Below are 16,765 nucleotides of genomic sequence, written 5' to 3' on the forward strand. Positions count from 1 at the left end.
CATGCCAAAGGAGTTTGTGATTCATACGGATCATGAGTCTTTGAAGCAAATTAAAGGTCAAGGAAAGCTCAAGCGAAGGCATGCTAAGTGGATTGAATTTATTGAAACATTTCCATATGTGATCCGCTACAAAAAAGGTAAGGAAAATGTGGTTGCCGATGCATTATCCCGAAGGTATGTGTTCTTTTCCACCTTAGATGCTAGATTGCTTGGATTTGAACAATTGAAAGAACTTTATGAGCATGATAGTGACTTTGGAGAAATTTTTAAAACCTGTTTGAAACATGGATTTAATAAATTTTACATATTTGAGGGATATTTGTTTAAGGAAAACAAACTTTGTGTGCCTAATTGTAGTATTAGGGAATTATTGGTTCGGGAAGGACATGGGGGTGGTTTAATGGGTCATTTTGGTGTTTTAAAAACTTTATCTTTGCTGCAAGAACATTTTTATTGGCCTAACATGATGAGAGATGTTGAGAGAATTTGTGAAAGATGTTTGAAGTGCCGAAAAACAAAATCAACAAACCGCATGGATTGTATAAGCCTTTGCCGATCCCTACCTATCCTTGGGTAGATTTGTCTATGGATTTTATTATTGGGTTGCCTAGGTCAAGGATAGGTAAGGATTCAATATTTATTGTAGTAGATAGGTTTTCTAAGATGGCACATTTTATTGCATGTAACGAAACTGATGATGCATCCAATATTGCTAATTTATTTTTCAAGGAAATTGTGAGATTGCATGGAATGCCAAGAACTATTGTGTCGGATAGGGATGCTAAGTTCTTAAGCTATTTTTGGAAAACATTGTGGGCTAAATTAGCTACTAAGCTTTTATTTTCAACTACTTGTCATCCACAAACTGATGGACAAACCAAAGTAGTAAATAGAACCTTGTCTGCATTGTTGAGAGCATTAATTAGTAGAAATTTAAGGACTTTGGAAGAATGTTTGCCACATGTTGAATTTGCATATAATAGGTCTTTACATTCAGCAACTAAATTTACTCCATTTGAAATTTTTTATGGTTTTAATCCTTTGACTCCATTAGATTTAACACCTTTGCCTTTAAGTGAGCGTGCTAATCTAGATGGAAAATAAAAACCTGATTTTGTAAAGCAGATTCATGAGAAGACACGAGCAACCATTGAGAGGAGGACTGAGCAATATGCAAGGGTGGCTAATCAAGGCCGAAAATCAATGGTGTTTGAACCTGGAGATTGGGTGTGGCTGCATTTAAGGAAAGAAAGATTCCCCGAACAAAGGAAATCAAAACTCCTGCCGAGGGGTGATGGACCTTTTCAAGTTTTGGAGAGAATAAACGACAATGCCTACAAACTTGATCTACCGGGTGAGTATAGTGTTAGTGCCACCTTTAATGTTGCTGATTTATCTCCTTTTGTTGCAGGTGATGACTTCGATTTGAGGACAAATCCTTTTCAAGAGGAGGGGAATGATGCGAATCCACCTGAGACTGTTCGCCCGACAACCCACTTGGGTGCTGACCCAATACAAATGAAGGTGGGACCGATCACTAGGGCCCAAGCCAAGAAGTTCAAGGACAATCTTACTGTCTTCATACAAGGAATAAGTCATAGTCAAGAGGGGTTAGCCACATCTAAAGAACCAAGGTCTGTTTTACTCATACAAGCAATGGAAGCTAAAACAAGGCCGGGTGCGAAACATAATCAACTTGAATTTTGGATAGCTATTCGAAATCTTAGTGAAATACTGGATTTGTTATTTCATGTTTGCTTTCATGAAAAAATACCAATTGAAGCGGAGGATTTCTTCAAACAACAAAGAGGTGGGTCAACTATTCAATCAAATGATATTAAGCATGCTTCCCCTTCTCAAGAAACAAGTGGGCTATTTCTTTGCAACATTGTGCTCAATTTCATATGTGGCAATTCCACCAAGATCTCTTCTTTAGTTAAGGGAAGATCCTGCAAGAATTGGATTTGGTTAGACAAAGTGTGGTTGGTAAACAAGGATTGGTTTTTAGCAAGGTACGGAATGTATCGTCAAATAGTCAATATGATTCCATAAGATCCAGTTTTGTTTAAGTAATAGATTCTAGCCAATTGAAATGATCTTTTGATCGATCCAGAGATCATTTTGATTCCATTAGTAAGGAGGATTTAGAATATCACACATTGATCAATCAAAGAGAGATTCAACAACTAAAAGAAAGATCGATTATTTGGGATACTTTCTTTCTTCAAATGGAACAAATAGAGATAGAATTAGACCGATTCCCTAAATGGCTTTCTAGATATTCCTCAATGTCCCGGCTATTCACGGAATGTGACAAGCAGATGGGTAATCATCTACTTCCGAAAGAAATCGAAGAATTTATTGGGAATCCTACAAGATCCATTCATTCTTTTTTCTTTGACAGATGGTCAGAACTTCATCAGGGTTCGAATCCTACTGAGAGCTCCACTAGAGATCATAAATTGTTGAAGAAATAACAAGATGTTTTTTTTGTCCTTTACAGACAATCGGAAAATAAAGAAATAGTTATTACATTCAAGATAATTACGTATTCACAAAATTCCATCTCAATTCATCCTATTTCATCAGATCCGGGATGTGAATGGCTCCGAAGGATGAACTAGATTGTTCCAATACGATTTCATTCTTAAACAAATATCCATTTTTTGATTTATTTCATCTATTCCATGACCGAAATAGGGGGGGATACACATTACACCATGATTTTGAATCAAAAGTTCAAGAAATGGCAAATCTATTCACTCTACCAATAACCAAACCGGATCTGGTGTATTATAAAGGATATGCCTTTTCCATTGATTCCTACAGATTGGATCAAAAATCATTCTTGAATGAGGTATTCAACTTTAGGCATGAATCAAAAAAGAAATCTTTATTGGTTTTACCTCCTTTTTTTATGAAGAAAATGAATCTTTTTATCGAAAGATAAAAAAAAATGAGTCTGGACTTCCTACGGGAATGATTTGGAAGATACAAAGCCAAAAATAGTGGTATTTGCTAGCAACAAAATATTGTAGGCAGTCAATCAATATAGATTGATCAGAAATCTGATTCAAATCCAATATAGCACCTACGGGTGCATAAGAAATATATTGAATCGATTCTTTCTAATGAATAGATCCAATCACAACTTCGAATATGGAATTCAAAGGGATAAAATATGAAGTGACACTTTGAATCATAGAACTATAATGAAATATACGATTAACCAATATTTAACAAATTTGAAAAAGAGTCAAAAGAAATGGTTCTTTATTTCTTGAATGGAGAGATCCATGAATCGGGATCCTAATGCATATAGATACAAATGGTCTAATGGGAGCACGAATTTATAGGAACATTCGAAACATTTCATTTATGAGCAGAAGAGCCATTTTCATTTTCAAGTAGTGTTCGATTGATTACATATTAATCAACATTCGATTGATTGGTCAGAGGTTATCGACAAAAAATATTTGTCTAAGTCACTTCCTTTATATTTGTCCAAGTTGCTTCTTTTTTTGTTCAAGTTTCTTATCTTTTTGTCTAACTTACTTCCTTTTTTTCTTTATGAGTTTTGGGAATATCCCCATTCATAGGTCCGAGATCCACATCTATGAATTGAAAGGTCCAAATGATCAACTCTACAATTAGTTGCTAGAGTCAAGAGGCCTTCAAATCGTTCATTTGAAAAAATGGAAACCCTTCTTATTGGATGATCATGATACTTCCCAAAAAGTTAAATTCTTGATCAATGGAGGAACAATATCACCATTTTTGTTCAATAAGAAACCAAAGTGGATGATTGACTCATTCCATACTAGAAATAATTGCAGGAAATCTTTTGATAACATGGATTCCTATTTCTCAATGATATCCCACGATCAAGCCAATTGTCTGAATCCCGTGAAACCATTTCATAGAAATTCATTGATATCTTCTTTTTATAAAGCAAATCGACTTCAATTCTTGAATTATCCACATCACTTCTACTTCTATTGTAACAAAGGATTCCTTTTTTATGTGGAAAAGGCCCGTATCAATAATTATGATTTTACATATTGACAATTCCTCAATATATTGTTCATTCACAACAAAGTATTTTCTTTATGCGGCGGTAAAAAGAAATATGGTTTTCTTTTAGAGAGATACTAGTTCACCAATCAAGTTATAGGTGTCTAACATATTCATACCTAACGATTTTCCATAAAATGCTGATGAAAAGTATAACTTGTACAAATCTTTCCATTTTCCAATTTGATCCAATCCATTCATTTGTAAAGCTATTTACTTGATCGTAGATATTGCTGAAACACTTCGAACAGAGGGACAAATAGTCAATTTTGAAAGAACTTATTGTCAACCTCTTTCATATATGAATCTATGTAATTCAGAAGGGAAGAAATTGCATCAGTATCTTAATTTCAATTAAACATGGGTTTGATTCACACTCCATGTTCTGGGAAATATTTATCATCCGAAAAGAGGAAAAAATGGGGTCTTTGTCTAAAGAAATGCTTTAAGAAAGGGCAGATGTATAGAACCTTTCAACGAGATAGTGTTTTTTCAACTCTCTCAAACTGGAATATATTCCAAACATATATGCCATGGTTCCATACTTCGACAGGATACAAATATCTAAATTTGATATTTTTAGATAGTTTTTCAGACCTATTGCCGATACTAAGTAGCAGCCCAAAATTTGTATCCATTTTACATGATATTATGCGTGAATCAGATATATCATGGTGAATTCTTCAGAAAAACTATGTCTTCCATAGTGGAATCTGATAAGTGAGATTTCGAGTAAGTGTTTACATATCAACACATCTGAGATCGCCAAACGTTCGAGAGTTCCTCTATTCAATCCTTTTCCTTCTTCTTGTTGCTGGATATCTCATTGGGACACACCTTCTATTTGTTTCTCGAGTCTATAGTGAGTTACAGACGAAGTCCAAAAGGGTCAAATCTTTAATGATTCCATCATACATGATTGAGTTGCAAAAACTTCTGTATATATATCCTACATCTGAACTGAATTCATTCTGGTTAAATAATCCCTTTCTAATTGCTCTGAAACAATTAAGAGATTCTTTGGAAGAAATACGCGATTCTACTTCTGGTGGCAACATGCTATGAGGTGGTGGTCCCGCCTATAGGGTCAAATTAATACGTTCTAAGAAGAAATATTTGAATATCAATCTCATCGATATTGTTAATTTCATAATTATCATACAAAATCCTATCAATCGAATCACTTTTTCAAGAAATACAAGACATCTAAGTCACACAAGTAAAGAGATCTATTCATTGATAAGAAAAAGAAAAAAATGTGAACGGTGATTGGATTGATGATAAAATAGAAGCTTAGGTCTCGAACAATGATTCGATTGATGATAAAGAAAGAGAATTCTTGGTTCAGTTCTCCACCTTAATGACAGAAAAAAGGATTGATCAAATTCTATTGAGTTTAACTCATGGTGATCACTTATCAAAGAATGACTCTGGTTATCAAATGATTGAACAACCGGAAGCAATTTACTTACGATGCGTAGTTGACATCCATAAAAAGTATCTAATGAGTTATGAGTTTAATACATCCTATTTAGCAGAAAGACGGATATTCCTTGCTCATTATTAGACAATCACTTATTCACAAACCTCATGTCGGGCTAATAGTTTTCATTTCCCATCTCATGGAAAACCTTATCCCTCTCTTTGAGTCTTTTAATGATAGGTTCTATAGGAACTGGATGATCCTATTTGGTCAAATACCTAGTATTTCTGAACAAGTTCCTGGATAAAAAAAGATTTTCTTATTAATGATAGTGACAATATTGACCGTGACCTTGATACGGAGCTGGAGCTTCTAACTATAATGAATGTGTTAACTATGGATATGATGTCAAAAATAGACCGATTTTATATCACCCTTCAATTCAAATTATCAAAAGCAATGTCTCCTGGGATAATATGGGTTCCAAACGTTCATGATCCCGATGTGAATGAGCTTAATTACTTATCCCTCTATCTAGTAGTGAACTATCTCTCAAAGGATTGTGAAAGATGTTCCACTAGAAATATTCTTGTTATTGCTTCAACTCATATTCCTTAAAATGTGGATCCCGCTCTAATAGCTTTGAATAAATTAAATACATGCATTAAGATACAAAGGCTTCTTATTCCACAACAACGAAAGCACTTTTTCACTCTTTCATATACTAGGGGATTTCACTTGGAAAAGAAAATGTTCCATACTAATGGATTCGGGTCCATAACCATGGTACGAGATCTTGTAGCACTTACCAATGAAGGCCTATCGATTAGTATTATGAAGAAGAAATCAATTATAAGTACTAATATAATTAGATATGCTCTTCATAGACAAACTTGGGATTTGCGATCCCAGGTAAGATCGATTCATGATCATGGGAACCTTTTATATCAGATAGGAAGGGCTGTTGCACAAAATGTACTTCTAAGTAGTTGCTCGATAGATCTTATATCTATCTATATAAAGAAATCATGTAACAAAGGGGATTCTTATTCGTACAAATGGTACTTCAAACTTGGAACAAGCATGGTGAAATTAACGATACTTCTTTATCTTTTGAGTTGTTCTACCGGATCGGTCACTAAAGACCTTTGGTCTCTACCCAAGCACGATGAAAAAATTAAGATCACTTATTATGGACTCGTTGAGAATGATTCTTGTATCCAGTTCGATAATGATCGAGTGACATTGCTCCTTCGGCCCAAACTAAGCAATCCCTTAGATATGATGGAAAATGGATCTTGTTCTATCATTGAGCACAGATTTATCTATGAACAATATGAGTTGAAATGTGAAGAAGGAGAAGGAGAAAGAGTCCTCGACCCACAATGGATAAAGGAGGATTTATTCAATCAAATAGTTTGGCCTCCTAGAATATGGCACCCTTGGGGCTATCTATTTGATTGTATCGAAAGGCCCAATGAATTGGGATTTCCATATTGGGCCAGGTCATTTCAGGGCAAGTTGATCATTTATGATGAAAAGGATGGACTTTAAGAGAGTGATTCAGAGTTCTTGTAGAGTGGAACCATGCGGTACCAGACACAAGATCAACATTCCAAAGAACAAGGCTTTTTTCGAATAAGCCAATTCATTTAGGACCCTACAGATCCACTTTTTTTCCTATTCAAAAATCTGCCTGTTGTCTCTATGTTTTCACATCGAGAATTCTTTACAAATGAAGAGATGTCAAAGTGGCTTCTTACTTCCCAAACAGATCTTCCTACATCTATATATAAATGTTGGTTTATCAAGAATACGCAAGAAAAGTACTTTGAATTGTTGATTGATCGCCATAGATAACTTTGAACCAATAGTTCATTATCTAAAGGATTTTTCCATTCTAATACTCCATCCGAGAGTTATCAGTATTTATCAAAGCTGTTCCTATCTAACGGAAAGCTGTTGGATCAAATGACAAAGACATTGCTGCGAAAAATATGACTTTTTCCATATGAAATGAAAATTGGATTCATGTAACAAAAGAAAGTTTTCCCATTCCTTAGCCGGAAAGATATGTGGCCATGAAAGAGGGATTAAATGGAACAGAATTGACCGGGTGGTAGAGTCATGGAAACACTTGTTTCTTCCATATTTTGGTTCCCAGCTCCATGGAACAATATACTACTGCTGAAACATGGAAGAATTGAAATCTTAGATCAAAACATTAGGGATGGATGGTATGAACTGTCTAGACAAGAATTCTTGAACAGCGAACAACCAGAGCTATTACTCATTAGATCAAAAAATTTTCATTAATGAAAGATCTAAATCCATTGAAAAATAAAAAATACGCATGTTGGATGAAAGATCTTCTGTCTCATGGTAGCCTGCTCCGGTTCCCTTATGAAACTTTCATTATTGGGTTAGCCATACACTTCACATGGCATCATTAAATGATACAAGTCTTGGATAAGAATCTACAATGCACTAGAATGTCCTTGTTGATGATCCTTTACTACGACAGCATCTAGGTTCCTCAAACAATGTGATATCTCACATCGGGTAAATCTTTAACCTTTCCACTTCTTATTAAGACTACAGAATGTTCTTGTAAATTATGGCCGTTACCAGGGATATAAGCAGTGATTTCAAATCCAGAGGTTAAGTATACTCTAGCAACTTATGTAAGGTAGAGTTTGGTTTTTTGGGGGTGATAGTGGAAATGTTGACAGATAAGTCACCTTTACTGCCACTCGATAGAACCGGACATGAGATTTTCATCTCATACGGCTCCTCATTCAATTATTTTGAAGTCATTGGATCCTTTTCCTTGTTTGAGAATCTCTTCCCTTCTTCCATGCCATTCTGAAGAGTAACTAGGACCAATTCAGTCACGTTTTCATTCATTTGGAATCCGGGCTCTTCTACTTTACTTATTTTTTTTTATTACTTTTCCCTGTCTTTTCTTTTTTTATTTCTTTTTTTATTTTATTCCTTTGCATCATTGCTTAAGTGCCATAGGTTTGATCCTGTAGAATCTGACTCATTTTCTCATTAAGCGAAAGGCATGAAATAAATTAAATTGATTTTCCGATCAAAAGTACTATGTTATGTGAAATCTTCGATTTTCTTCTCTTTCTCTGTCCTTATCTGGTAGGTACAGTGTTTGAGTCAACAAAGAACCTTTTCTTCTGTATAAATGTATTTGTATAAATTGATATTATTACATTCCAATTCCTTCCCGATACCTCCCAAGGAAAATCCCGAATCGGATCCCAAATTAATGGGTTAGTATGAGTTTATCCGTGTGGTTATGCACTCTTCGAATAGGATTCCATCTTCTGAAAGATCCTGGATTTTATGCTTTGATGGGTCTCCAAGATCCTTTTGATGACCTATGTTGTGTTGAAGGGATATCCCAATTAAGAAAAGTTTTGAATTACTAAGTACTTAGGTTACTTTTGTTTTGTTTGATCACACCCTACAAATCCCAACTATTCATTAGTTGATCATAATCATGTCTTAATTTGGATTGAAATTTTAGTAATTAATGTCTATATAATTATTTCGAAAGATAGTTTCAGATTTGCACTACTCTTTCTTTCAGATAAAGAATGAAATTTGTCCAATATCTGTACCCACATTATTTCACATCCCTAAGGATTTCATTCAATTAGGAATTGATTATAAATCATAAAAAATAAAAAATTCAGGTCGAGTCTCAATAAGGTCATGAAAAAGATTTCAATTTTTTATCTCTGTTTATTTTTTTTGTTTTTACATATAATTGATTTGCCTAGACCAATACATGATTTTCTTTTAGTCTTTATGGGATTAGGTCTTATATTACGAGGTATAGGAGTAGTATTATTTACCAACCCAATTTATTCTGCTTTTACATTGGGACTTGTTCTTGTTTGTATATCCTTATTCTATATTCTATTATACTCCTATTTTGTAGTTGCAGCACAACTCCTTATTTACGGGGGAGCCATAAATGTTTTAATCATATTTGCTGTGATGTTCATGAATGGTTCAGAATATTACAAAGATTTTAATCTTTGGACTGTTGGGGATGGGGTTACTTTGCTGGTTTATACAAGTATTTTGGTTTTACTAATGAGTACTATTATAGATACGTCATGGTACGGGATTATTTGGACTACAAGATCAAACCAAATTACAGAGCAAGATTTGATAAGTAATAATCAACAAATTGGAATTCATTTATCAACATATTTTTTTTCTTCCCTTTGAAACTTCAGTGTATGTTGTCACATCTATTTCTCTTCAATTCTAATTAAAGATTGTTTATGTTGAAAATAGAAATTCTTTTATTAGATCTATTACCAATCTATTTATTTGTTCTTCACCTTTTAGATTCTAGTAAGTTGAATCCGTTGAATTGTTGTTCATATTATATTGAAATAAATCAAAATTTAATTGATAAGGAGTTGGTCAATGATGCTCGAACATGTACTTATTTTGAGTGCCTACTTATTTTCAATTGGTACTATGGATTGATCACAAGCTGCAATATGGTTAGAGCCCTTATGTGTCTTAAACTTATACTGAATGCAGTTAATATAAATTATGTAACATTTTTTTATTTTTTTGATAGTCGCCAATTAAAAGGTAATATTTTTTCAATTTTTGTTAACTATTGCAGCTATTGAAGCAGCTATTGGACTGGCTATTGTTTCGTCAATTTATCGTAATAGAAAATCAACTCGTATTATTCAATCTAATTTGTTGAATAAGTAATATTAATCATAGAAATTAGAAGATTCACAAATTCGAATAAGCATGTGTTATACACAATGTAGGATCATGTTTGCAAAAAAGTAAGAAATCAAAGTATCTTGGCTCCTTTACATGAGTCGGTCTAGAAGTAGATTGATTAAAAAAATTCTAGTAAATCATTGATTCATCTGGTGTCTAAATATATAATTTATTTATAAATTTACTAGATCAAAAATTTAGAATATTCAAAAAATTTATAGATCCAATGTTACATTCAGTAAAGATTTATGATACATGTATAGGATGTACTCAATGTGTCCGAGCCCCCATAGATGTATTAGAAATGATACCTTAGGACGGGTGTAAAGCTAAGCAAATCAATTCTACTCCAAGAACAAAGGACTGTGTCGGTTGTAAACGATGTGAATCCGCCTGTCCAATAGATTTCTTAAGTGTTTGAGTTTATTTATGGCATGAAACAACTCGAAGTATGGGGCTAGCTTATTGATATATTTCAGAAAACCTTACTTGAATATATTTAATTTTTTTTTTACCAACAAAAAATCGAGCTCTAAATAATATATTTTATTTTATACTTTTGAGCATGGGTTTTTCTGGTCCAAGTGTATCTTGTTTTTACCATGAATGATCTTCCTTGGTTAACAATAGTTGTAGTTTTGCCAATATCCACGGGTTCTGTAATTTTCTTTCTCCCTTATAGAGGGAATAAGGTAATTAGGTGGTATACTATTTGTATATGAATAATAGAACTCCTTCTAATAACCTATACATTTTGGTATCATTTCCAATTGGACGATCCATTAATCCAACTTACAGACAATTATAAATGGATCCATTTTTTATTTATTTTTATTGGAGATTGGGAATAGATGGAATTTCTATAAGACCTACTTTACTGACAGGATTTATCACTACTTTAGCTACTTTAGTAGCCTGGCCGGTTACTAGAGATTCCTGATTATTCCATTTCTTGATGTTAGTAATGTATAGAGGTCAAATAGGACCATTTTCTTCTCAAGACCTTTTACTTTTTTTCATCCTATGGGAGTTAGAATTAATTCCAGTTTATCTACTTCTATCCATATGAGGCAAAAAGAAACATTTGTATTCAACTATAAAATTTATTTTGTACACTACAGGAGCTTCTGTTTTTTGATTAATAGGAGCTCGGGTATTGGTTTATATGGTTCTAATGAACCAACATTAAATTTTGAAACATCAGCTGATCAATTGTATCCTGTAACACTGGAAATCATTTTTTTTTATTGCTTTTATTGTCAAATCACCAATTATACACTTACATACATGGTTACCAAACACCCATGGAAAGGCACATTACAATACTTTTATGCTTCTAGCTGGAATATTATTAAAAATGGGAGCGTATGGAGTGGTTCGAATAAATATGCAATTATTACCTCACGCTCATTCTATCTTTTCTCCTTGGTTGATCATAGTAGGCATAATTCAAATAATCTACGTAGCTCCAACATCTCTAGGGCAACTTAATTTAAAAAAAAGAATAGCTTATTCCTCCATATCTCATATGGGTTTCATAATTATAGCAATTGGTTCTATAAACGATACAGGACTCAATGGAGCCATTTTACAAATAATCTCTCATGGATTTATTGGTGTTGCACTTTTTTTCTTGGAAGGAACGAGTTATGATAGAATACATCTTGTTTATCCCGAGGAAATGGGTAGGATCGCAATTCGAAAAATATTTATGACTTTCAGTATCTTATCGATGGCTTCTTTTGCATTACCGAGTATGAGCGTTTTTGTTGCAGAATTGATAGTATTTTTTGGAATACTCACTAGCCAAAAATATCTTTTAATTACAAAAATAGTAATTACTTTTGTAATGGCAAATGGAATGATATTAGCTTATATTTACTCATTATCCATGTTATGTAAGATGTTCTATGGATACAAGATTTTTAATGCTCGAAACTCTTATTTTTTCGATTATGAGCCACGGGAGCTATTTGTTTTGCTCTTTATACTGCTACCTGTAATAGATTTTGGGATTTATCCGGATTTCATTTTCTCACTATCAATTGATGAAGATGAAGCTATTCTATTTAATTTTTTTATTGATAGTTTTCCTTAGTAAACAAACCAAAACATCAAACAAAAATCCTATGATTGTGAAAACCGTTCCTTGTAAAATAAGAAAAAAATTTATTTTTTCTTCTCGTAAGTTTAACTAACTAAAATAAAAAAAAATATGAATTGTAATTCTATTTTAACCAGATATGCAAGCCATTAAGAAACCTTTGAATCATTTACATTACATGATTCAAAGGTTTCTCAATGGCTTACACGAAGTTTTCTTATATATATGCTTACATTGTCCTAGGTTTGTATTCGTCAAGCCCTTTCTTCAATTCAATTCGATATTGATGTAAATGAACCATAACTATGCAACCATATTCCTAATAATTAACTCCAAAATAGCATATCCAAATCATAGGAAATCCCATCGATGCCATAATTGTGGAATTTACACTTTTAAAATTTGTTCAAGTATGTAAGTAAATCGCAAATATGGTCCAAGTAATAAATGCCCAAGTCTCTTTAGGATCCTAATTCCAATATGATCCTCATGCTTCATTAGCCCACACCGCTCCCGAAAGGATACCTATGGTTAAAAAGATAAACTCGAGGCCAATAATACGATAGCTCCAAAGATCTGTAATAATTCCGAGAAGAAAGAAATGAAGTGGTTTGTAAAACATCGTTTCTTTCGTTGACGTATTGAATCTCACCAAAAGAAAGTGGATCATTTACGAAATTGTTGATTTTACTAAAAATCCTTATTAGTTTTCAAAATGTAATGACTAAAAGAGCTACTAATAATAACTATCCGCATAAAAGAGCTACATAGCCTAATACCATCTTACAGCTGTACATCATTAACGAATGGGATTGAAGAGCCAAGACTAATATTGTGGATTGATGCATTTCAGTTAAAAGACCCGAAGTAGCAAAGCCTTGGTTAAAAATAGCACTTGGGGCGGTTATTGCATTCAAAGTAACATAATTTTTTTGTTTTTTAAAATAGGGAACCTGATGAATAATGAAAAAACTCCATGAAAGAAAGATTAATGATTCATATAAGTTACTTAATGGTAAATGTCCCAAATAAATCCACCGGGTAACTAATAATCCTGTTATATAGAAACAAGTACCCATCATGCCCTTTTTTGATGAATCATATAGGCCTACAATTTCATCGACTAATAAGGTTAATAAATGAATTGCAATCACAATTGAAACGATCGAAAAGGATATATGAGTTAATATATGCTCTCAAGTTGAAATATCATAAATTTTAAAAATTAAAAATGGGGTACCTCAATTATAGGAATGGAAATCAAGAATTGATTTCATTATAGGACTTACTCTTTTAGAAGATGCCATGCTGCCACTTGAACTCGAACCAAGATGCTCTAGCACTGCTTCCTAAGAGCAGCGTGTCTACTGATTTCATCATAGCGGCTTGCTCGAAATCATAATAACCTATTTTTATTCAATTGTCGAGATTAAAGGAAACAATTCAATGCACTATATTTTAGGAAACATTAAAATTGATGATTAAAAAAAACTTTTTGAAAATTTCAAAATTAAGGATTTAAATGTATCATTTTCAACAAGAATCGTTATTTTTCTTAGTATATCATTATATTTAGTATTAGGGTGTAAGTTTTATTTAACTTAACACTGGGGTTTTCCTGGAGCACAAGAGCTAGGGTAAACTCGTCAGCTGGATACCTATAATACAGAGTTTAAGGGGGGAATATATATCACTTTCCAAGGGGACCGAGAAAAAAGGAAGGAGATATGGAGCCAATGAGTGGCAAATGGTTCAGTGGTGCTATAAAAAACGGCCTTCAATGTGCTATAGTACTCTAAATATATTAGAATATGAATATATATTATAAAAATAATATAAATAGAAAAGACAAATCTTTGTTATTATTGAATTATCAAATCGGTGGGGAAAATAGGAATCCCCACCTTGAAAATTATAAAACATACTTAAAGGAAAGGTGAAATCTTGTGCTTGCTTTTACTATTTTTTCAAACAAAAAAAAAAAAATACCGTTTTTAGATTTTCAAATTTCAGTTAACACAAAATTCTTATTCGACTATAAGAGCAAAACAACTTCAATTAATTTAATATTTCTATTGATCGGATCAAACCATTAAAGAATATAAATTATTCCTTTTATTACTTTAATTGTTTTAACTTTGATAAATTATCAATTTTTTTTTACTTTTATAACTTATAAAATATAAAATAAAAATCAAACTCAAAAAAAAAAAAAAAAACTAAAACTAGATTACTTTTCTAGTCAAATCAATTCAGATTTTTCCCAATTTTGGATTATTTAGTTGTTGCATAAAAAAAACTTTTTTAATTCCTCGTAGAAAGAGATTTTGCTAATGAAAAAACTTTCAATGCTACTGAATATCCCTTCCTTTTCCAAATATTTTTCCGAATGTGTTTTTTTGATATAGAGGTGCACTTTTTTGGAATTGCCATTAAAAAATTCTAATAGGTTATTCATTACCAGGGTTAGATGTCAAAGACATCTATTGTTCAAAACCAGTTGCTCTTTACCATTAATTATAATTGTCGATCTATTTATTTTCTAGATTGTACTTCCTTTATAAAAATATGGATCTAGAAAAATCATATAAAATATTACTAGCAACATAAACAATATGGTGGTTTTTAAAAACTAAATACAAAATTTTTTTATTTGTTTTTTTTTTTCTATTCCATACAATTTGATACAACATATAGAAGAAAGACTTGAATTTATTTTATTGGTACTTTTATATCTTCGTTGAAATTGATATCTTCTATATCTATAGAATCTACTATGAAATAGAACTAGAATTGATTGGAGTTGATATGAGAAAAAAAACAAATACATAGAAAAAAACCTGTGCCTTTCTATCTCTATCTAGTTATTTATTAATTTTTTTTTTTTGTCATCCAAAACTTTAGTAATTTGTTTCTATTAATTATTCATTTTATTCAATTGGTTAAGCTTGATAAATGAGTAAATCTAATTAAATTTTAAAAATTAGAATGAAACTAGTAGTTAATCTGCGAAAAGATAAAGGATAGATGGTTTTATAAAAGCTATTTTAGGAATTCCTTTTTTAAATTTTATATAAAGTCACGTGTTGGAGTCATAGTTTCTTTATCATAACCTTTTCGACAAATGTCTTTTATTGGAATAAAAGACAATCAATCGGTTCAAATTCATTACTGATTCTGAATAATCCAACTAAAACCAAAACAAATAACTTTCATTTTATAAGTTAAATTAGGGTTATTTATGCTTCATATCACAATAAAAAACTGTTTTTGGTGAAATATTTTATCCTTGCTCTATATATATAAATAATTTATTGTAATACGTAATAGTAAAAAATAAATAAATTTCAATCTTTTGTATCTTCATAAAATTTTCCTTAATAATTTAATAAAAAAATGTATTTCTTTTTCACTAGTAACGTGGTCATATCATTTGACGAACTCTAACCTCTTGATTTGAAATATTTGAGGTAGTTGAGAAAGATTCAGAATAATTAAAGCTAGAAAATTCTATTTCAGTTTTGTATATCTTAACTTTTTTATTAATTGACCCTTTTCAAAAGAAATAAAAGCCCATGAGCATAAACAATTAATTAAGATAAAAATATTGTTTTTTATGGAATACACATGTCAATATTCATGGATCATAACTTTCATTTGCCCTCCCTAGTCGTTTGGGGTTAAGAAGATGTGAAAGTGCCTCTCTCTATATAAGAACAGTTCCGAGGTGTGAAGTGGGAGAGAAGGGATTTCATAATTGGGGTTTTGAATAAGATGACCATTTCACTTTTCAATTTTGTTTTTTCATATTGAAAAAATAAAGTAATAAGAATGAGAGGTGTTAAGCTTTTTATCATCCTGGTGTTGAGCTGTTTTTCCGCAGAACCTCCCCTATAGTATCGTCACAGCAGTAGAGTTTAACCACCAAGTTCAGGATGGATTGGTGTGGTTCCTCTACACCTAAGACACCAGAATATCGAACCATGAACAAAGAAAGGCATGAGAGAAAAGCATATTGGCTAGTGATTGTGAGGCCCCAATTCTTGACTGGAGGGGACACCAAAGGCCTCTACCTTTCCATCCCTTGGATAGATAAAGAGCGAGCGTAGAGCTTTTGGTTTTTTCATGTTGTCAAAGAGTTGAACAGTGGTTTTTTTATGTTGTCAAAGAGTTGAACAATGAAAATAGATGGCGGGTACCTGATCGAATTGATCACGCCATGTAGGAACAAGGTTCAAGTCTACCGATCTATTAGGATAAACGGCTAGTCTCGCTGTGACCTTCTCTTGAATTCTCAAAACTTCTATCGCTCCAGCCCCGTAGGGGTAGAAAACCGATCGCTGTCTTGGCTGTGCTACCAGAAGCTCTAGGGAAGTCAGAAT

General features: G+C 32.5%; 1 pseudogene; it reads left to right on the top strand.

Annotated features, from left to right (window-relative positions):
- Positions 1 to 1,687: 1,687 nt before the first annotated feature.
- Positions 1,688 to 7,534, top strand: LOC132799991 (protein Ycf2-like; annotated as a pseudogene).
- The last annotated feature ends 9,231 nt before the right edge of the window (positions 7,535 to 16,765 follow it).

Source organism: Ziziphus jujuba, chromosome 11, assembly GCF_031755915.1.
Source record: "Ziziphus jujuba cultivar Dongzao chromosome 11, ASM3175591v1".
NCBI lineage: Eukaryota > Viridiplantae > Streptophyta > Magnoliopsida > Rosales > Rhamnaceae > Ziziphus > Ziziphus jujuba.